Here is a 24559-nt window from a genome sequence, read left to right on the forward strand (position 1 = left end):
AAAACTCGGAATAAAGAACTTATCAACACCAATTTAGTGTAGATAAGCAGACACTTCTTTACTGACGGCCGGGTGCGCGGGTGAGTCCTCTCATGAACCACGCACACCTGAACACCAAAACAATACACCTTATATCAAAACTTATTCATGCATATTCATTAGGTTTCCAAGAAAGGTTATACATATTCATTAGGTTTCCGGGAAATCATTAGCATATGTAAATGTCCTTTACGCAGGCACAGTGAAGGTCTCTGGTGGTCTTCAGGAGTCCTTTGGTAGTCTTTCATAGTCTTCCTCACTAGTCCACTTTTTGACCTCTCAGGTGTTTCCAAGCAGCAAACTGATGTCCATAATGGTTTCCTCAGTTTCTAAAACAAACACTACAAGACTACCAATCTTTGTCAAAGCTTCTGTGGTTAGATGATTTTAAACAATACTTGAATTTTTATGGTTACACATTATACATTTTCTAAGTTCCTAAGTTCCTATGGCTACATTTCAAACTTAACACTCCCATACCTATGCTTCATAATTTCTACTTTTTAATCAAACCAAACTCCTTTGTAATTAGATTTTAATTTCTTTTATCAAAATATTTGCAACACTATCACTACACGCCCTTATGAAGAGTCCCTCCCCATCTTTCTTGTAGGCCTCCTTTAAGTACTGGAAGGCTGCTATAAGGTCTCCCTGGAGCCTTCTCATCTCCAGGCTAAACAACCCTATCTCTCTCAGCTTGTCTTCATAGGACACATGCTCCTGCCCCTCTCATCTTTTTTGTGGCCCTCCTCTGGACCTGCTTGAGCAGATCCATGTCTTTCTTATGCTGAAAGCCCCAGAGCTGAACGCAGTCATCCAGGTGGGGTCTCACCAGAGCAGAGTAGAGGGGGAGAATCACCTCCCTCAACCTGCTGGTCACCCTTCTCTTGATGCAGCCCAGGATACGGTTGGATTTCGGGGCTGTGAGCACACATTGCTGGCTCATATTCAGTTTTGCATCCACCAATATCTCCAAGTCCTTCTCCACAGGCTTGTTCCCAATCCTGTCGCCTCCCAGCCTGTATCCATGTTTGGGATTGCCCCAACCCAGGTGCAGGACCTTGCAATTGGACTTGTTGAACTTCATGAGGTTTGCACGAGCCCCCCTCTCTAGAACGTCATATATATTCTCACTAGTGGACAACCATCCTGCCCAGCCAGAGAGGGGAGTAGGATGAGGCCACTGGTCCTGTCTATGTTCATGTGAGTGCTCTGAGTGTCTGTCTGTGATCTGTGTGTCCAGCCATGTACATATGTATGTACGTATGTACCCACATAGTCTGTATGTGTGCTTTGCGTGCATGTGCCTGCTGGCAATTCATCGTCATCCTCACAACCAGTTGACCTGGGGACATGGAGCAGCAGCAGCCTCACCTGTTTTGGGCTGTTGGATCCAGCATGATATATTTTCCTCTAACACTGTTCTGTTTAATAACTATTCTCAAAGGCTGTAGAACTTTATTTTCTTGTTAGGAGTACCACATGGTGTTAGTATAGAGGAATGTACTAACAAAAGAAAGATGCATTAAGACAGGTATAAATTGGAAGCTGAACAAAAGATTTGGGTTGCTTAACATATACCCACGCATACCTCTATAAAACAGAAGGGCAACAAAACTGGTGAAGGGTCTAGAGCACAAGTGCTATGAGGAGCGGCTGAGGGAACTGGGGTTGTTTAGTCTGGAGAAAAGGAGGCTCAGGGGAGACTTTATCGTGCTCTACAACTACCTGAAAGGAGGTTGTAGCAAAGTGGGTGTCAGTCTCTTTTCCCAAGTTACAAGTGATAGGACAAGAGGAAATGCCCTCAAGTTGCACCAGGGGAGTTTTAGATTGGATATTAGGAACAATTTCTTCACGGAAAGGGTTGTCAGATATTGGAACAGGCTGTCCAGGGAAGTGGATGAGTCACCATCCCTGGAGGTATTTAAGAGACCTGTAGATGTGGCACTTAGGGACAAGGTTTAGTGGTGGACATGGTAGTGTTAGGTTAACAGTTGGACTCAATGATCTTAGACATCTTTTCCAAAGTAACCAATTCTATGATTCTAAGTAACTGAGGTTAGAGGATGGGGAAAACAAAGATCTCATGAGTCACTCCTTTGATTTTCCCCAGGAAGATCAAGGTTTTGCCACTGTGTCAGGACATTCAGTGAGGGGCTCTCTGCCTTCCTAAAACACTGTCGTGGTTCAATCCCAGCCAGCAACTAAGCACCACGCAGCAGCTCACTCACTCCCCCCTCACCCAGTGGGATGGGGGAGAAAATTGGAAAAAGAAGTAAAACCCGTGGCTTGAGATAAGAACGGTTTAATAGAACAGAGAAGAAGAAACTAATAATGATAATGATAACAATAATAAAATTACAACAGTAGTAATAAAAGGGTTGGAATGTACAAATGATGCACAGTGCAACTGCTCACCACCCTCCGACCGACACCCAGCTAGTCCCCAAGCAGTGATTCCCCACCCCCACTTCCCAGTTCCTATACTAGATGGGACGTCCCATGGTATGGAATACACCGCTGGCCATTTTGGGTCAGCTGCCCTGGCTGTGTCCTGTGCCACCTTCTTGTGCCCCTCCAGCTCTCTCGCTGGCTGGGCATGAGAAGCTGAAAAATCCTTGACTTTAGTCTAAACACTACTTAGCAACAACTGAAAACATCAGTGTTATCAACATTCTTCTCATACTGAACTCAACACATAGCACTGTACCAGCTACTAGGAAGACAATTTACTCTGTCTCAGATGAAACCAGGACATTGGTGCAGCAGGCTTCTCACTGGTTCCTGTTTTTCCAAACCAGAACAAGATGTTTTTCTTGATTTCTGTGGCCTAGTTTAACAACCGCATTTCTCCAAGAAAGCTGAAAGTTTCCAATGAAACTAGTTTCTTGATTGTCTAACAATGCCCACCCCTTTGAGTTAAGCTTATTTTTGACATTACAAAACATAAGCTAACAGTGCTAGAACAATGAATAGATTTTATTTCTATAGTGTTTGCAACTGAACTGATAGAATGACAGTGAAAAAAAAGATAAATTAAGTATACTTAATACATATAAATTAAATATACAGAGATGCCTATCACTCGCATGCTATTCTTAGTATAAAATCCAGCTCTACAAAAAAAAAAAAGACCAGTGAAGAATTTGTCATTTATAACAGATCTTGTATATAACAGTAGGATAGTGATTCAGGCAAATTTCTATTCAGTTTTTGGAGATTAATTAAAACTATTTCATGATTTTTTTTTTTTTGTGGTCTATAATTAGCAATGCAACATTTGGACAAAAGACATATTATGGACAGATATTAGTATGTGTCACCTCATAAATCTTTAATTTGTTCAGCAGAATAGAATAATACATAGTGATGTGAACTGGAATATTTGCTTTTTATATTTCATTTGTCCCATTTTTCATGTACATATATATGCACAGCCAGAAATCCAGAAGTTCTTGATCTCATTGATTTTATCCTTTCTTCCACTGTCCAATACCCTCACACTGTGTTCTATGAAATAGCTGTATATATGAATGATGTATAGATTTATATATAGTTTCTAATATATATAGCTTATATATAGTTACATATGTTCCATATATGTGAAATCACTATATATATTAATTTAGCAGTGAAACAGTAAATTGAGTTATCCTTTTTATCCAGTACTAACATCCCTTTGTTGTTCTTTTCACAGGGAAGGTTAAACACTCAACCTAACTCTTCAAACAGAAGGGTGTTTACAGCTGTTGGTTTGGTTGAAGTCTAATGGGTCATCAGGGACTTGGTATCTGGCTGAATATTGGAGAACACTGCTCACAGTGGGTCTGAAAAGAAGTCTGACTTTGGGAGAAGTTGATATGCCTTTCCACCTGCAAAAAGTGATCTTATAGGAACAAGTAGTCATGCAACTCTTGTACCTTTTTTGACCTAACTCTTTCTCCTAAAATTTCCTATTACTGTTGCAGTGTCACTAATCATATGGTACAAGGATGTCTTGTATAGTCACAAAGTCATCAGTCTTTCATGTTTTCATCTACAGCTTTGCAGGATCTGTGTCTTTTTTAATCTGAAACATGCATACATGCTCAGGAACATGTAAAACTGTGTAAAACCAAATCTATCTCTGAAGGACTTAATATATCCCTGCTGTAGAAGTGTTACAAACAATGAAAGTGTATGAGATATTGAGTCATCAGAATATATGCTTGCTTAATAATGATTTACTTCAAATAAAAATGTCATTGTCATATGAGAATAACATCTCAAAATACTGAATATCATGCTAAAATATGCATTCATCTATGTCACTTAGGTCGTGAAATAACTGTGACAGTGCAAATTCTTTGCATTATTTAATCTTTAGTTTGCTAACTCTTATAATATCCTTCCAAGGATCCAATGGCAATGCAATTATCCTCAGTTTAGAAATTATATATTCAGGCCCAGACAAGCTGAACAACTGATCCAAGGTCTTCAAGGTACCCTGTCTCAAATAAGGAATTGAGACCACTTCTAAAACTAAGGCTAGTGCCCTATTTTAAAGGTCCTGGTTTTTGGACCATAAATGTCCCTTTTACTGCAGTTTCCCTGATCTGTGTGCCACGTAAGGAGCAAGGGCAGAACACAGACACAGAGGTCACCCTCCAGCAATCAGAAACTGCAGCTGGAGAAAAGTCTATTTAACATTTCTTCACCCCCAAGAAATCAGCTGAGGCATGGAGAAATCTGGACATTAAATTAATGATAAGAAAGAATGTCCTCTTCCTTGTAAGAATAAAAATGTGGAAGGATCAATCTTCATGTTTCAAGCATAGCTTTCCTTCATAGATATACTTCTGCTAAAGCATTTGGCATTAGTTGCTGTGAGACATAGGAAACTGCACTAACTTAAGAACTCACCTGATCTTCAATAGCAATTCCTAGGTCTCTACATTACCAGCAATGTAACCTCTGATCTTCAAAGATGCTGGCTATCTGTTCCCCACTGATCTGATATCTAGCTTAAGAGACATGTTTTGGCTTATGGAAGGGTTTAGTTTCCTGATTTCCAGTCCTTTCCATTGAAATGAAAGTCTTGTCTCTTCCACACTGCAGCTTAAAACACAACTGTTATTCACTGTGGTGTATTACAGTAACACATCAAACAAAAGTAATGTCTGTTGTTATCCTTTGAGTCAAATAGAAGTACTTAAGAGCAAATTTAATCCCTTAACGGCCAAACGTTACAGTAAGTTGCTAAGCCTGTAACTGAAACGTAATTGCAGTGGTACTCAGAAAATCAAGTTTTGTATTCCCAAGTAGTTTACATTTGGTTTTTACAGCATAGTAATTATAATTCTTGCAATGACCATTCACATCCAAAAGCATCACAGACATAGTCACTAAGGAGAGTGAGTAGGAAGGATTTTACCACATAAACCAGACAAGTCTAGTTCCAAAATTCAATGCTTGCCATCAACTTCTTACCTAAGTTAATATTTCAGTATTGGTCTATACATTAAATTACACCAATCAGGAGACAAAAGAGCAGGATCTCCAATAATTGTTGATGAATGACTTGATGTGTGTTTGTGTGCATGTATACATGTATATATGTTTTATCGTGTTCACTGCAACTTACCTCATAATTACAAGATACAAGTGTTCTTTGCAATGAAGCTTTTGTGTGTTTGGTTTTAATACTCTCATAGTTACACACTTTTAAGCATCTACCCCTAAGAATAACCTGGTAAACTTAAGTTTTCCCATCTTTCACGGTTGATTTTCCTGAGCATCACAGAAAAGTGTTCACATTTTTCTAGAGAATGAATAACTATTTTGCACAAGGCATAAACAGACTTATGATTACAGTATTTCTAATAAAAGTGCTCTTTAAAAATTCACAGGGCTTTAAAAATTAGTTTGAAAAGTTTTTTATCTGATTTCCTTGTGGAGCTCTTATGCTGAATTCAGGCTGAAGATGAACCCTTTCTGTAGGCATGGAGTATGATTGGTCAGAAAGTGAAGGGGAACACATATGGGGTAAAAGCAAATACAGATACAACATGGGAGGCACCCAGAGGGAGAGACACAGAGGCTTGCTTTTAAATGCTGTGCAGAAAATGTTGTTTCTGCAGTTTCAGCAACTTAATTGTAGGAATAAAATCAAGCTCACTAAGCAAAAATCAGATGAAACACAGACTTGATGCAAAGTTTGGAATCGTACTCTGTCCAGCTCCAAGGATGCTTGGAGATTTGACTGTAACTTGGGAGTGAGACAATTTTTAATTCTGATCTAAAGCCTGTAAGTTTGGAGAAATATATATTTCTCCCTGCAGTTAACTATTCTGTAGAACAGCTGGTCACAGTTGTAAGATTCAGCACTTGCTGGTGTACTTATTAGGTGATATTTATCCTTAAACTGTAAATATATTTTACAGACTGCTTGTCAAACAGTAGATTGAAATAACTGTCTTTAATTGCCTGAATGCAGCCATAATGGCGCATCACTTTGGGGTTTCTCACATCACAGGCTGCATACAAACTCATACAAAGCTGCATTCTTTTCATCCAAAAAAAGTGTTCAGTACATGTTTTTTTACTTTACACTTTCTCATTTTGATTTGTTTTCCAAGCAAGCTTTTGACAGCTTAGAAAGCCTTATGTTTGGAAAGGGATTTGGGAAGTGGATTTTTCCTCCAGAAGGTGAGGCCAAGAAATGCATCAGTCACTCTTGTTACTTTCTGACAGTTCAAGTCACCAAAGGCATTTGATAAACTTTTATCACTGTCACAACTGTAAAGGTCACACATGGGATTGAAAGCACAAATCAGCTACAACACTGAAACATAAGAGAGTGAGGGGGAAGAGCATGTGTGTACATGCATACATGTGTGCATGTGAGACAATGCATTTCACAAAAACACCGTCAAAAAGTAGCACATTGTTTTCAGTGTAAGAGTAGTTGGAAAGTATGAAGTTCTTAAATAAAGTGCTCTCATATTATTTAAATATGGTGGTTTGCAATTTGCATTAAGTTATAACATAAATGTTTTAAAATGCCATTCGACAATATAGCAATTATGTCAAGAAAAGCAGAAGTAGTACTTTTCGCACTCCCTTAAATTTAAGAATAACACATATCACACAATGGTTTGTTCATTCTACCACACTGGAGAATTATTGACTTGAACAGAAAATGCAGCATTTGAATCTATCCCAGTTTTTTAATAATTATAAACAATTTATAAAAAGATCAGCAATTTTCTTCCCCAGATGATCAACGCATTTTGGTCTATTAAAATGGTAAGCTGCTTTAGGATTTGAAGTTCCTGAAAGTTTCCCAAATTCAGAAGCTACAGTATATTTCGTAGAATCATTTAGGTTGGAAAAGACCTACAAGATCATTGAGTCCAACCATCAACCATGCCCACTAAACCATGTCCTGAAGTGCCTTGTCTACGCACTTTTTGAATACCTACAGGGATGGTGACTCAACCACTTCCCTGGACAGCCTGTTCCAATACCTGACAACCCATTTCTTTGCAAAAACTGTGACATACTTGAACAGCGACTGTGCCAGAGGTATGCTGCAAACAGAAAGCTCAGGAAAGATACAGAGATCCCATGTTTGTTAATTTTGTTATTCCCAAGGAGAGATGAAAGTGTAACTCTGAAGACTGTATTCTATTACTCTTCATGGCGAATGATCTAATGACGTACATAGAGTAAGCAGGATGAACTTGCTTATCCATTTCATTAGGAAGCTGTACTGTCACTTTCATACACACACATGCGCATATACACACACAAAACCTGCCAGATTCAGACCTGCAGCCCATGCATATATTGCTGTGCGCATATGTTGTAGTTTCCATGACTCCAGGAAAAAAACAAACAAGTCTATCCAGGTCGTATTTGTCTCATGGTATGAAGCAGAGGAGGACAGCTCCGTAGCTGTAAATACAAATAATCCTTGAAAACCAGGCCTAGTATGTGTCCCATCCCTGTTTTGAACAGGAGGCTGGAATAGATAAGACCCTGAGGCACCTTCCAACCTGACTCCTAGGATCCCATGACCCTATGTTATTGATAATCTTTCTTTTTTATCTATAAGATGAAATTTTACGCATTGTGATTTACTGTTGTTCCTATTACTGGAATACTTGTAATATCATATCATGTCAGCACCCTAATCCTGAGATGGAATCCTCTTGTACTTAGTACTCTACCAGCAATGAAGTACACACTTCATAGACAAGAGATGGCAACAGACAGATCCAAAAATTACAAGGAATCAATAAGACAGGAATAGTCAGTATGATAGGCAATACACGGAAGCTAACCTAGAGCAAACTGCTGCCAAATACATGTAAAGGACAACAATAAACTTCTGAAGTACAGCAAATGCTCAACATTCACGAGAATCTGTTATGTAAAATCATGCACTGGTCTGCTTAAACAAATCAGTGTCTACAAATCAGTTTACACTTCTTTTTCAAAATGGTTTCATTCCATTTCTTCAGGAATTATTTAAAGCTATATGTATGAAGTCTTAGGTGTTTCTTATGCTAAAGTCTCCATAAAATCCTGGATGCTCAGCAAACAACAGCTAGCTGTGAGCTACAGTGATCAGCAGCTAGTCCTTTCTTATATCTGACGCACTTTCTTAGTATGAAAATGCTGTCATCTGTTTCAATAGCTCATTATGAACTGACTGATTTGCTATTATTATTATAAACCCAATCTATAAAACACACAAAAAATCTGCAGATCTACTGCGCAACAAAAGCTTTTTTTTTCTAAATAAGGTTCTTGAATTCAATAGAGTATTTAAATGGAATGGATACATTCACTGAAGCCCATAATATATCACAGCTTATTTAGCAGGTGAATAGTATACTATTTAGGTGTGTATGTCACATATTATTGTTAAAGATAATATTTAAAATACTTACGATTTAGTCATAACATTTCTTTTTTTATATTTGGTGCTCAGTCAGTAAGTTTTGAAAAGTTAATTAGATTCTTTACCACTGGACCAGTTGTAACAGACCTTGTGGCCTTCCTTTCACCTGACTTTCAAAAAAAAAATTCTTAGCAAACTTATTAATGACTGGTAGAGTTTACAATGTTTGCAGAAATCCTAATACAGTTAACAGTGCAGTTCACACAGTACAAGGACCAGCCTTGCAGTACAGTCTACAAGGTTCAAATGGTATCAGAGGGCTGTCACTGGATATAAGTTACCAGCTTTTTCCTTGCCTAGAAGTAGTACAAAACTTTGCTTAGTATTGATGCAGGTATGAGTAATTTGGCCCCGAACATAAAAGAGTCACTGAGTTCACATGAAGCATATAAGAACTATCTATCACCTCAGGAACTAACCCAGCATATTATTAAAAGACTACTCTATAAATTTAGTGGTTTCCCAATGCAGTTCCTACTTTTCTAAGTAAAATAAAGGCTTCTGAGAGATTCAGCTCACTCTCTCTTCCTCTCTCTCCCTTAAGTACATTTGGTTTAGCTTCAAAAAGGAATGTGTCTATAAGTTATCTTAAGAGAGTCAAGCCCCCATTACTAATACAAGGGTCAAAGGGAAGATGCTAGAATCAGCTGTCATGTATTTTCGTTGTTTGAGAGAGATCATAATTGACTGAAAACTTATCTGCCCTGTAGTCAGGATCTCTCTCCAAGATTTTGATTCAGCATAAAATCAAGCACAGCAATAACAATCAGATCTCTGAAAGCTTGCAAAGATTATACTAGAAGTTCTCCAAGGTAATTTTATCACTCCTGCTTTCAAATAAGAAAGGATAGATATACTAGCCAAGTCAGATTTAGATTTTTCAAACAAGATGTAATACACCTCAAGTGTCACGAAAAAAAAGATGTAGAAATAGCTTTCAAATCTGAGATCATCAGGGCTATGCACTCCACATTGACTTAACTAGGCAATCATTTTATAAAGTTTGTTCTTAATTCTTCGGGGTGATCTTCATTGTATGACAAATCACTTGGGAGCCTTAAACTTGTGACAAAACGACTGGGTTTTGCAATATAAAAAAATGTGGATAAATCCAAATGCTCTCATATCATCAGTCAGTGGAAATTTACAGCTCCATCCCACAGTAGTACCAAAAGCCTGTTAAGAGCTGCTCGTTCTTTTTTCTTCAGCCAGCTTATCTGAAGCTTTAACTCTGTCATTCCTAAAGGAAATATCATATACATCCATTACTTTTTGTTGATTTTTTAAAGAAAATAACGTGAAGAAATGTGATAGTAAACTTTAATGATTATGCAGAATTATACATTAAAAGTTATGGATGGTTTTGTAGAAATCTATTATTAGCAACTAGATGATGATGATAACCTAATACTTTACATGACATTTCAAAGTATTTCATATGTGTAAGTTTGTAAATGCACACCTTTAGGATTAATGCACTTCATATAGAAAAAGCCACTAAGAAAACAAAGCTATATGTTTAAAAAATAGATTTAATTAATAACCTTATAACTTTGAGTACTGATTCTCCTCAGCAGGAAGGGAACAAAAGAGGAGGAGGAAGCAGCAGTCTAACTCTGCAAAAGTTCAAGGCATAAGCTCCTGAGGCAAAAGATGCCTAGTTCTAATCATAGCTTAGACAGAGGGTACCAAATGATGTTAGTTTTAAAGGACATATCATTTGCATTAGCATTTATTTCATAGCTGAATTTAGTTCAAAACTTATGGGTCTCCTCCTCTGATGATTCTAATTTTCTGATTACAGCTTCATATGCTGTCCATAAACCCTGCTCCCTGTGGAGCAGCCTTATAAACCTACCTTTCTTCTCTAAGCTTCAAATGTATGAAAAATTCTTCCTATGATTCTTGCCCTGTCCAATCACACTATTCAGAGACTCAGCACAGTAACATTATGCCACAAAAATTGTTAAATATTAATTTAAGTAAATCTAAGTAAATTTAATTATTTATTTAAGTAAATTTAAGTAAAACATTTAGTTAATTTAAGTAAATTTATGTAAAACATTAATAAGGAATCTATTTTTCAGAACTTCAAAAACTGTTCTTGGCTTCCTCAGTTTCAATCCTTACAACTTAAAGAGAATAGAGGACATAAATAGGAATCAATACAGAGCCACAGCTGAGAAATTATATTGCAAACTTGTTTGCAACAAGTAGATCATCACAGCCTCAGAATCATCATACACCTTGAGATCAGCCTGACTATCTGGTCAATGGTAAATAGAATTGTCATTAGAAGTGACCTGAGGTTAGGCAAGCCACCAGACCTTACATTTATTAAGATTTAACAAACTAGTTTTCTGGGACTGCTGGGCTATCAGGTTACTGAGCCTGAACTGAAAAGGGAGTTAAAAGTAAGTCATTACAGTACATGTTTGACCTGGATACAGGTGAAGAAATACATTCCATATTTCCATAATTAAAAATGCATAAATCCTGTATGTCTTTACATAACCATCTAATTTCATTTAATTCCCAGGAGGACTTCCATACTTATCTGGATGACTCTTCAGATATGCTTCCTCTGCATACTACATACAACTTGTTATTGTTCAAAATTCACTCTAATACTTTCTAAATTCAGTCATTCACACAGTGTATCTGTTCTTTTGCTAAAGTACTGCCACCTGATCTGGGTGAGCTCTCCTTTTGCCGTTATCTGCCCACCTTTCTCTCTCCTCCTCTAAAAGGAAAAAAAACAAAAACTGAATGGACATACATTTTTCCAGAGCTTTGGAATCAAAAATTATTTTATTCAACACTTATGGAGCTCATTCTCTGATAAAATGTTATCATGATTTATTATTATCATTATTTAATTACCAACCCAGGCAATTGCTGATACATTGCCAAATGGATTGCTAAATGGTTCGTCATGTCTTTCTGATGAATGAAGATACCTTAACCATATAGTTGGTGTATGGCTGCCCAGAATCTGAACTAGGGAAGCATTAGGGTTTCAAAAAGTCCTGAAATGTTTTTAAGTGATATTCTTTATCATGCACACAGAGAATGGATTTTTTTTTTAATAATGATTAGACAGAGCATTACTAAAAAATTTGTGCTTTACTCTTCTAAAGAGCAAGCCATAGCAATTTTAAAATCACCACAAAAATAAATCAGAATGTAAAGTTTAAACCATGCAACTCATTTTGGATACATCCATGCAGAAACCAATTATGATAATCATAAATGTCCATGCCATTGCATGTGAAATGGGCACTTAATCTACAGTTAAAGCTTTCCATCTAATCCCTCTGTAATTCAGAACTACCCATCACAATGATATGTTAGCACAACATAGTTAAAATTTATACAGAAGACCAAATACTAGACCCTTTCTTCATGCTACATGTCTTACAGACAAATACTGCTTCTTTACCTATGCTGTGCCAGGATATGCCATGATGCTATACATGTCCACACATAGAACTATAAAGTGTGTAGAGGAAGTTAGAAGCTTTCATTATTCAGTTCAATTTATATTAATTAAAATTTGAGTCAAGTGGTATGAAGAATTAATTTTATTATCAGTTTTCCCACTGAAATATCTGGAAGAAAACATGCAAGTAGTTGCACATATGATCCTTTCTTTAAGCAAACACTGAACACAATATTTTAATTTGAAAGTTTTAGTGGCTGAAAAGAAATAAGATGAAAACAAATGGGGGGAAAAAAAAGGAAAGAAAACTGTTGAAGATAAAATTAATAAATTAGCTGTAGGTGTTCCTTTAAAAAATAAATGGCAACAACCTCCTCTTCCAGCCTTTGAACTAAATTAAATTTTGTAATAAAATGTTTATCCTGGGCATACATCCATGTAACTTCTCCCCATCTCTGTTTCTCAACCCACCAACATACTTATAACACAACTATGGGAAAGTTCTCTATCCCAATGCCTTCTTGTCGTGGTTTAACCCCAGCCAGCAACTGGCACCACACAGTCACACACTCCTCCACCCTTCCCTGGTGGGATGGGGAGGAGGATTAAAAACAAGTAAAACTCCTGGGCTAAGAACAGTTTAATAATTGAAATAAAAAATATAAAATAATAACAACAACAACAATAGTAATGAAAAGGAAGGTAACAAAAAGAGAGTGAAATATAATCCAAGAAAGACAAGTGGTGCACAATGCAGTTGCTCATCACCCGCTGACTGATGTTCAGCCAGTCCCCAAGCAGTGATCCATCCCTCCTGGCCAACTTCCCCCAATTTGTATAGTGAGCATGATGTTCTATGGTATGGAATGTCCCTTTGGCTAGTTCAGGTCAGCTGTCCTGGCCATGCTCCCTCTCAGCTTCTTGTGCACCTCCTTGCTGGCAGAGCATGGGAAAGTGAAAAATCCTTAACTTAGGATAAGTGCTATTCAGCAAAAACTAAAACATCAGTGTTTTATCAAAAATGTTCTCATACTAAATCCAAACCACAACACTATACCAGCTACTAGGAAGAAAATTGACTCTATCCCAGCCAAAACCAGGACACATCTCTGATTACAAATGAAGTCATATGTCTCTTTGATTATTATTACTCCTTTCCAGCACCTACCCCAGAAGATTTTCTTGTTAACAAACACCAACCACACACAAACCCAGAAAGACAACACCTTGAAAATTTCAAGACTCTCCCATAATATGCCATAGGAGCCTCTCTCCTTAGAACTGTTCTTAGCCACTGTTCTTATTTGAATTCTTACCCACTAAAAAGAATCTAACTAATCATCAAGATCATGTGTGTGTCTGCAGCCTATAACTTCTTCATAACTTCATGTTCTCCCACACCATTCCCAGAGAATTCTCTCACTGTCTTTCCCTATTTTTGGACTGCAAGAAGTGGGAGTCTTCTGCCTTCTCTTCTTTCTCCCCTCACTTTCTAGCAGTTGGGAGAAAAGGGATTCATAAAGTCAATTATTATGAGAGGAGATAGCAATTTCAATTAGCACAGCACTTTTCATGTAACATGATGTCCCAAGGCACTTGAAAATAACATATTGTAAGAGGACTCAGTTATTTTTAGTGTAATTTTTAACTGTTGCTACCTACTTTACCAACTCACTTTCCTTCTGCCCACTTGACCTGAAGTATAGATCCTACATAACTCTCTGCAATCAAGTCAGAGCAGGAAGACAGAAAGAGCAACTGTTTTTAATTCATTAGCTTTTCACCTTTGGAGACCTGTGCTTAATGCTTACTTCATGTCTGCCTGCCCCAGGCTTACATTGATGTATCTGCTTCTCCTTCTGAGCCCATGTCATTAAATACAATACTCCAACCATACTTAAAAAAAAAAAAAAAAAAAAAGGTTTTACAAAAAAAGAGAAAAAACTCTATTGTCTCTTTTTCTTATGTATGAATGTGTATTCCAGGAGCTAGAAGGCAAAAGCAAAGTCTTGCACTTTTCACCAAATAGACTTTTCAGTGTTCTTCCCTTTTATGTCTATTTTAATCTCCCCTTCTTTGGAAGGATGTAATTGGGAAATTACAAGTGGTATTGTATACTGGCTTTCTTGCTGAACTGACTCTTTTCATTTGTGAGAGTAGGTTAGTGGGTATGTCAGCCATGGGGTCATTCTGCAGTGGCTTTCTCTCTAAGTCAGCTCTGAATGATTTAAGGTTCTCTTCATCATGCCAACATGTTATTGATGTCAATTCCTACACCTCTAGCATTGCTACCTTTTGCTGATCTTTCTCTGTTACAGGGTCCCACATTTCTCATCAGGAAATTCCAGTGGAAAGTGTGGAGTATGTCCTGGACACTACATTTATGCAATCTAATCAGTGCTTATTCTATTTGCCCTGACCACATGAAAAAAGAGACCCTGGAGTGTACAACTGCCTTATATTCTGCAAACTAGTTCTGTGTCAAGTCAATAAACTAATGGAAAATATTATGCATGTGAATGGCCTAGCTATCCAATATGATCTCTTGTGGCCCTTCTCAGCCCTGCCTTTCTGTGATTCCAACTAAATGTGGAACTATTAATTTTACATTTGCAACTTTATTTTGAAAAGGCAAATAACCAGCTCAATCTTTCTTTTCCATACCTTCATAATTTCACAGTCATTAACAGATCTTAACTCCCAATGTCTTTTCAAGGACTATCCCTATTTTAAAGACCAGAAGATGAGACAATTGCAACTGGCCCATACTGTACTCACACACACTCACATACACACAGAATTGTGAAAGGCTGTGAAACCTTTCACATAGGTGAAAGCTATTAATTAAACTCTAGACCTCTGTATTGCCTGGTGCAGAAACGTGCTGTTGCCTGATGCTGCTGTGGTAAAACATGAATTTGCATGTAACATGACGGCAGCCAAACAAAGGCTAGGTAACCCTGCACTGAACCATCTGTCCTTCCTTTGAACACACAAAGTACTATACAGGTAATGACACTGGTAAGTTGTCTGAAGGGTAAATGCTCTGTTTTGTAACCTGTGTTGGTAGTACCACAAATTTAAATAATTCAAGTAGCTGTAGCCAGCTATGAGATGCTGGCAAAACAATGGAGTTTCTGAAGAACTCTGACCAAGCAAATATCCTAACCATTTTAAAGCCTCTCTTGAGACAGGTTACCCACAGGTATGGAGAATGAATCTTCCCCAAATGCTGCAAAGTATTGAATAATTTTAAATAAATTTTAAAAGGATCTTTTCAGCTTGAAGTGTTGTATGTTATAAATTATGTGTTACTCCCACTGTGATTCTGTTGAGAATACCTCTAACTGGACCTGATATATATGCAGTGTACTGCTGCTTTTCAACTTTGACTATTTCCTGATCTTTTAAAATTATAACCACCTTGACCCTGTCTTTTATTTCCTTAAAAAGAAATCTTCCCATTTCATTCAATTATATGTCAGAAAATTAATTTGAACTGAAAGCTTCTTGCTACTTTTTTTGGAAGGCTGCTGCTTTCAATAGCTGTATATATATCATAACATTGTTGTTTGTCCTTTCAAATTATTGATAACACACCTAAATGAATAGTGCACTGTGACGAATACAGCTTTAAAGTCTAGAAAAGCTGTATGTCACATATTTTCCATTCATTGTGTTGTAAAGAACACAGCGGTTTAAGCACTCATTATCACACCTTCCAGTCTGGCCAAATAGCACTTCAATGGCCTTTATCCTAATTACATGAATGAAAACATCTTTTACATTCATCAAGTTGCAGAATCTAGGCCATTATACATAAGAGCAGTGCAGATGAAACAACCACAAAATACATTCTCCCACCTGAATCTGGTTATCTAGAAGTATCTGTAAATGTCACATGGTTTCAGCATAAAACCAACCACCTAATCTTTTAGAGATCAGTATCATCAGCCCTTTACTTTTCATCCCTTAGCTGTCTCAAGTTATGTCAGAATAAGTTTCCTATGCATATGCATGGCTAAAATAAATGACATTCAGCAAAGACATCTAAACACATTTCCCAGAAGAAAACATAAAATAAGAGCCTACAGAATAATCCTGGGACTCTCCCAGGCATATTTACTGTGATGTCTTTGTGCATTGCCTTTAGGTTCTGCATTCAGTGAATCTGATACCTTGTTCCCTAACAAGGGTGGGAATGTGAATCTGTCAAAGAACCAGACTGAAAGTCTTTCTAACATTTCTTGTGTATTTCTAAAGTGTTTTCACTGTCTCAAGTATTCTCAGGAAGAAAGGACCGTATTGCTTTCAAAGTACCACTGTCCTTTTATGCACTGTCTTTAAAAACAGCGTTAATATACACTCTACACTTAAATAACAATGCATTTGCACTGATCTATCTTCTGCTACAGATGGCCATCCAAGACAGTGCTCACAGGGATGCTTTTCAATACATTACCTGACTTGGCAAGTATCATGTGAGTAGACTTAGCATTCAAACATAATATTAATTGTTTCAGGTAGCTCACAAGGATAGTTTTCCATGTGTTTCAGGTTTTAGTCACTAGCTAAATCTTCAAATCCAATTTAACTAACTCTGTAATTCCACTTAGTCCTATCTCAGGCACTTTCTATTCCTTTCCTTCACCTAGTGGCTATGCAACAATTCAATTACTGAAGTGCCTCATGCAGAAAGTGCACTTGATTTCCTGTAATTCTTATTCTGTTTGATTTTTTTGTTTGTTTGTTTGTTTGTTTTACCAGAGTAACACATGCCTTTGGAGCTGACAGAGTTACAATCATGAAAAAGAGCTAGGGCTGTGTACATGTGCCAGCTACAAAAGAAAGAAAAAGAAGAACAAAAAAAAAAATTTAAAAAGAGAAAATGAAAAGAAGGTTAAAAAATACACAGTAGAAATAGAAAAATAAATTAAAGGAAGCATTTGTCGTCATGGGTTATTTTCAGGGAAGGAAGAGAAGGAAAGAGGAAAAGAAGAAAAAAGCAATAACAAAGCTCAACTAAAAAAAGAAGAATTGGAGATAAAATATAAATTCAAAGATGAAAGAAGGAATGAGAATGAGAAAAAAAAAGATGCGTATTAGGAGAAAATAAAGTCAAGTGGTATAAAGAGGAAACACAAAAGGGATCAGAAGGTAAAACACCAATTAGTAGATCAAAAGGGTATGAAACAAGTTTTAAGATAAGAGGGTGATAATGCAAGCAGCTTTAAAGGGTATTAAAATAGAGAGGTGATGAAAGTGTGCATTAGACAATGGACACAGTTGAAAATCTTAGCGAGTGAAGAAAATCAGTGAGTGATAATAAAACAAACTAAAACCTTTTATATTAAGGTCTGTTTATATTTTCTTATAGAATTTGTTCCCTTAGACTCTTTGACTTTTCTTCATATGATCGAGCTTTTTGACGTCTTTACTGTTTTCTTACAATCCTCTTCCTTCCTTGTTCTCCTGTTTTTCAAGACACTTGAAACTAGTAAAAACAAGCCTTTGGCGTCAAGTGATGCAAAGCTTACCCCGTATTCTAACAGATTTTCTGCTTCTGCTTGGGTAAATCACCTCATGATATGTTTTCCATAAGATCTATCCATCACATTTGTACTTGAATGTTGCAATCATATAAATTAAATATTGTTGTAAATCAGCCTAATTTTGTTGCAAAACCAAACAGAAATGAGGAATGTAGACTGTAAGAGGGTTTTTTTTAGGAAGGCACAAAAATATTTTACAAGTACAAATACAGTGGCAGTAGCTGTGACAAGTGAAGGACAACCTCAGGCAAAAAGATATCAATCTACCCAGGTACATTTCTGTAATTTCATTAGAGCTTCTACAGTTATGAAAGTTGCCTCCCCTAACTGTTATATCAATCACTCTTTGCAGTATGAATATGTATTAACTTTGTTAATATATATATTAGTTCACATAGTAGTTCTTTAGTAATGAGTTAGTGGAATTTTGCTGGAGACTTTGGTATTGTTCATGCTTAAGTAAAACAAACTAAAAGATAGCCTGGGCCTGGAAATAAGGACTTTGCTTCTTGGAAGCTTAGAGCTGTTCATGAAGGACAAAGGATACCCCTGGACAGCTGAGATAACACGAGCCTCCCAGGCCCTCTAACACACTTTGAAACCCTACCAGCATTGTCTGGTGTCATAGATAAGTCACTACAGCAAGACTGATCCCAGGGACATCTGGATCAATAGAGAGGCTGCAAGAATGCTGCAAAGATACAGCTGATTTGCAAAGTCTTATTATGGTTAGTAATCAGTAATGTGGGTGTTAGTGATTAGTTGAATTGTGTTGTACCTGAATGTTTGAAGGGTATAAGAACCCAGTGTAAAACCACATTTGGGGTGCCCCAATATGAATGAGACATCTCATGTACATTAGTAAATATTTACTCTTGTAATTCTATACTTTGTATCCTACCCTCTCTCCTCAGTGGCATGGCCGGTTGTGAATTTTCATGACAACAGCCCAGCACCAGCTGTGACATTCATATTCTATACTTCATGAGAGAAATAGGATACAAAACTATTTTGACTTTCATAACTACAGAGGCACAATCACAACGTTTCCATGCACATATTTTAGATACAGAGTAATCAGTGAAAAGAGGATGTGTATGGAAAAAAAAAAAATATCTGCTTTACTAACTATAATTAGCTTTTTTTTTCCTCTTTATTGAAAGTTTTCTCTTTAACTTGCTTGTAGAAGGCAGAGAAATACTATTGCCTACATTTTACTGATGGAGAATGAAGGCACGATGAAAGCAACTTCCCAAGAGCAAAAGAGGAAGTTTGGAACATTTCAAGAAATGTGATTCTGCAGACTCAAGTCCCAGGCAAAGCACCCTAAGACATTAATTCATTTGAACAATCACACAGCTGAAAATTTCCAAAATAAGTGTTCTTAAATAAGAAGCTAACAGTGGAAAGTAGTATCCAGAGAGGTTCAGTTTAAGAGTCTTCCCAAATAGTTTTAAACACAGCCCTAAACAAACGATGGATATTCTGCTAACATCAGGACTGCATAAAGACACAGGTTAGTAGTACTGGCATTTTTGCAATTGTTCTACATGCATGAGAACTAAATCAGTTACTTCTGGGAGCCCCATAGGTTGTATAAGGCACAGACTAAAGGGAATCTGAGAATATTGCTGTCTCAATCATTAGAGCAAGCAATTAGTTAAATACATATAGAATGAGCAGATGGTAAAATGTTTGAATACAGAGTCGAGAATATAGCCCAAATGGTGGTGCTAGGCAAAACAGAAGTGAGACAGACAGAATAATCCTTCCTTCCCTTCCACTTGCTCCCACCTCAGTCCCTGGTCCTATAAGGGGTAAAAATAAAAGAAAAAAAAAAGAAAGAAAGAAAAAAAAAAAACACCAACACTGATTCCTTCAGCTTTATCCTGCTCCATCCCAAATTCTTGTGTTCCCCACCATTAACACAGAGGTTTTTATGCTGGGAAGCATCATTGCTTCTACAGCTGAGGGGCCCTTCACACAGAAGAGAGGAAATTGATCTATCTTCAAAGGATTATGGTTTCTGTGTTGTATGTCTCTCAGATGAGATATGAAGAGTTGTGCAACTACATTCTGTAAAATTCCCCTCTTGTTAGTTTATCTCACACCCAGAAGCGAATTCTGTAGATCCCAGATAATCATTTTAACAAGGCCCTACCATGTGTCTCTTATAGTAATATGGGAGAAGAGAGCTTTGATGATAGAATGTGAAATGTTTACCTCTGCAAGCATACATTACATCTCACAGAGGAATTGGGGCAGCGGGGCAAGGAGGAAAAGACATCTCTGTGAAATGATTTGGACTGAAGCAGTTCTGCAAATAAAGCAAGTGGTGAACTTTAGAATTCATATCTTTTCAATGGATCACTGAAAATCCCTGTATAAATAGTTCTGATATTCAAGTTCCTGTTGAAAGTAATAGTTGAGCAAATTCTAAACAAATATGAGGCTGCAGAGCAGGAAGGCGCTATCAGCTTTTTTCAGCTTTTTTTTTTTTTTTTTCCCCTTTCAGCAAATGCAGGCAGCCTTTCTGTTGATTTACACTTAACAGCAGCAAGAATCCTAAGGACTACAGAAATGACAAGAGGCTGTCCTGTTTTTAAATGCACTGCTCATTGATGCTGTAAAAAGAAAATAAACTGCACAGCCAGGATTCCCTGCTGGAGCTTATGCTACCTGTTAAAGACTATCATGAAAGATCTAATTTGGAAAATAAATAAATGAATAAATGCAAGGTCCTGGAGTCAATCTCGAAAATCTAAGTGAGTAAATTTCTCTCTTCTTAGAGGTTTTAATAAAAGAGCAAAAGCTAATGCCCTGTCAGGTATTCACCGTGGGGATTTCACTTTATGGAAATTGAAGAAGGAACTTAATTTTGAATTTATGGGATCATTCCCCTTATCTTCTTTACATGCTCCTTTCATTTTACTCTTGCTTGTTCAAGTCACTCTCTCATTCATTACTTAGTGTTGTTGTCCCCTGCCAGAAGTGCCACAGTGGGGCTATATCACTGTTGTTCATCATTACATTAGCACAAGATGTGTTTAACTTTCTCTTCATGCTTTTTGCATTCCCTCCTTGTCAAGGCAGAGTCAGAAGCAGCAATAAAAGGATCCACAGGATAACTGACATTGCTCTATTTGTAGACTCACCAATGAATCAAATTAGGAGATTAAAATATAGGTAAAAGTAAAGGAGGAAAAAAGCCCAAAAGAATGCAATGACAATATTTTGATGTCTTTGAGAGAAAATATTACATATTTTGCAAAATGAAAATATTCTGAATGTCATGCAACCAAGCACAATGCTATCCTGGTTTCAGCTGGTATAGAGTTAACTGTCTTCCTAGTAGCTGGTACAGTGCTATGTTTTGAGTCCAGTGTGTGAAGAATGTTGATAACACTGATGTTTTCAGTTGTTGCTCAGTAGTGTTTAGACTAGAGTCAAGGATTTTTCAGCTTCTCATGCCCAGCCAGGGCAGCTGACCCAAACTGGCCAACAGTGTATTCCATACCATGGGACGTCCCATCTAGTTTAGGAACTGGGAAGTGGGGGGGCAGGGATTCGCCGCTTGGGGACTGGCTGGGTGTCGGTCGGCGGGGGGTGAGCAATTGCCCTGCGCATCATTTGTACATTCCAATCCTTTTATTACTACTGTTGTCATTTTATTAGTGTTATCATTATCATTATTAGTTTCTTCTTTTCTGTTCTATTAAACCGTTCTTATCTCAACCCAGGAGCTTTACTTCTTTTCCTGATTTTCTCCCCCATCCCACTGGATGGGGGGGAGTGAGTGAGCGGCTGCGTGGTGCTTAGTTGCTGGCTGGGGGTAAACCACGACAAATGCTTATATATTAAAAGAGAAAATTATGAATTTAAGTGGTGGACCCTCTGCAAGTTTGAGGCTGAATTGAAAAGGCAAGAATTGAAGAAGTAAAACTGTTGAGAAAAAGCAGAAACTAATCAAATCCTTACTAAGGATTTTATTTTTCCTCTGCAGCTGAAACATTCCAATGTGCTTTTGAAAGAATTTTCTCTTTCATTTCCAAAGAGCTCTGAGTTCTCTGTGCCACTCAGGTTCAGAAGTAACCTGCTTCTTGCAGCATTTCTGCTTCACGCTAAAAAAGGTTATAAAACTAACAATAAAAAAAATCTATTAATGGTTTTCAGCACATATATGCACCATGCAGGCCTGATTTCTACCTTGCATAGGAATAATGTGAGGAGATCAATTATGTTAAACTGGAATAAAACTGTTCTGGAAGAAAAAAGAATGATGCTGAAGGTATTAGACAATTTAGAAAAGTCCTAGGAAAGCACCTAGACTGAAACTCTGAATCTTTCAATATGCCTCAGTCACAACTGGTGATTTTTACTTGCTGGAGCAAGAACTCACTACAGAGATGACATTTTCATTTGCTTGGGGAACTGAGGACAATTTTTTTCTATTTGACTTCCTCATTGATTGTGAAAACAGAGTAAGGATAGCTGCATGTGAAAAGGAGAAAACATCACCACAGAATAAAGGTCACAAAAGAGTCATTGAAATGTTCATGATCATACATAAGACGTGAGAAGGGATACATGCATACTAGTCTCCTGATTTATACAGAAAAAAGATCATTCTTTTTGAAGAGAGAAGACATTCTGAAAAAGGATCAGTCTCTGAAGGGACAATGAATTTCATCCAGTTGCTGTCTGGAATAACACAAGCTTTAAAAGCAAAGCCAGGGAGGGAGAGAACATTTATAACCAGCGGAAGTACCACCAATAGCTCTAATTTGTCTGAACTTCCATTTTACAAATGGAAGCTGTCTAAAAACTTTGGAAGGATAAGCACAAATGCACAAATGGTAGGAACTTGTGTGTTACAGCTATAATGTTTTCCAGGAAACTGTATGCAGACATTTACTACCTTTGGCAAAAAACAGTTTGGAAGAAAACAGAAACAAGGCCAGACAGACCTTAGCACACTTTCAAAAGCAGAAACCTGAAAAAGCATTTGAGGTTGCCTTGGTTATTTTGTGATCTTCATAGACTTTCAAAAGCAGTAGCTTCACCCCTATAGCTCTCCATTACAATTAGGCAGCTCTCCAATCGCACTGTTAGAATCTTTCTTCCTCCTGCCAGTATGCGATATAACTGGCTGCCTAAAGATCCTCAGTTAGGCATGCAGATGTGAGGCAAAGCAACCAAATTCTGTTTCGTGACCACAAATTGTCAAACTATGCTTTGTTTCCAGCAGCAGAGATGGAACAATTGTAAGTGAGCTAAGCATTTGTGATCTCTGTCTCCATGGTTGTCAGTAGCATAAAGAAAGAACTAGAGTTACATTTTGCTGCATAAAATGAGTTGTTTCAACAGACATTTCTAAAACTTCATGGTTTTGGGACACTAATTAGCTACTGAGTCCATTTTCCAGCTACATCTCTGTGGACAACGTTAAGAAAACGATGTTATTGGAAGATTACAAACTATTATTGTTAACCCATTCTCACTTTTTGCTGTTGTTTGAGTTGCTACTGCCAAAAAATAAGATGTTCTTGGAGGTCCTCCAGGATGAAAGACTGTAAAATGGAAGTGATCACACTATTATTTTAATTATTATGATAGAGAGACTTGGAAAGCAAACATTTTAACATAAAATCATTTCAATCTGCAGACTTGCTAAGCATGAAATGGAAGTTAAACAAAGTGCTCTGAGTAGATGTAAAATTATGCTGATAAAGTGAATTATTTCAGTGACCTTTCTTGTATTTCAGAAAACTGCAATTACTTTCTAACTCAAGAGATATGGACAGGTATTTGAGAATCAGGTGCCTTCATCCTACTGACAAACAGCTAAAGAAGCAAGTGCAAAAGCAAATAATTGGGTTAACATTTGTTTAATTTTGATTTTAAAAACTCTGTAAAATTAAATGAAGCTTAGATTCATAATATAAACAACCCAGAAAATATCTTTTGCTGAGACAAATCAACATAATTCCCCTGAAGTCAACAGATGTACACCTATTGAGAATCTGCTCTACTGTATGCAGTCAAGTGTAATTGGGTGAGAACTTTACTTGACATTGCTGTAATGGGAAGAATTAATAAAACACAAGTGGAAGACATGTTATTTTGTATTCATTTTTATCCTTGAGAAGATATGTATAATCTTTGATAATAACTTGATTAAGCAACATAGGTAATTGCATCTTTAATATGTTTCTTCTTTTAACGTGTTAACCCATGAAATCTATCATTATTACCACAACCAGGCCATGAAATTTGCAACCATTTTTTTTTCTAATTAACATAGGTCCTAAGGGAATATGTTTTTTAACTTGTCTGAGTACCTTTTGAAAGCAAAAGGTCCCCAAAGTGATTTGTCCTTCCTGCTATAGACAGCTGCTTTCCCCAAATATTTTAATAAGTAGCTAGATGTTTCAGGACTTTCCAAATGTCAGAGACTAGAAAGAAGGCTGTTCTAACTCTGCCTCATGCTTCAAATCTTATTTTTTTCATGTTTTTATTTCATTTTCCTATAAATGAACTAATTAATAAATATATCTCAAAATTTGTCACTGTCCT

The 24559-nt window shown here is 37.0% G+C and overlaps 1 pseudogene; it reads left to right on the plus strand.

Annotated features, from left to right (window-relative positions):
* Positions 1-24559, plus strand: part of LOC104832573 — a 146634-nt pseudogene that overhangs the window by 6141 nt on the left and 115934 nt on the right.

Source organism: Haliaeetus leucocephalus, unplaced genomic scaffold (genome assembly GCF_000737465.1).
Source record: "Haliaeetus leucocephalus isolate CR32 unplaced genomic scaffold, Haliaeetus_leucocephalus-4.0 Scaffold259, whole genome shotgun sequence".
Classification (NCBI taxonomy): domain Eukaryota; kingdom Metazoa; phylum Chordata; class Aves; order Accipitriformes; family Accipitridae; genus Haliaeetus; species Haliaeetus leucocephalus.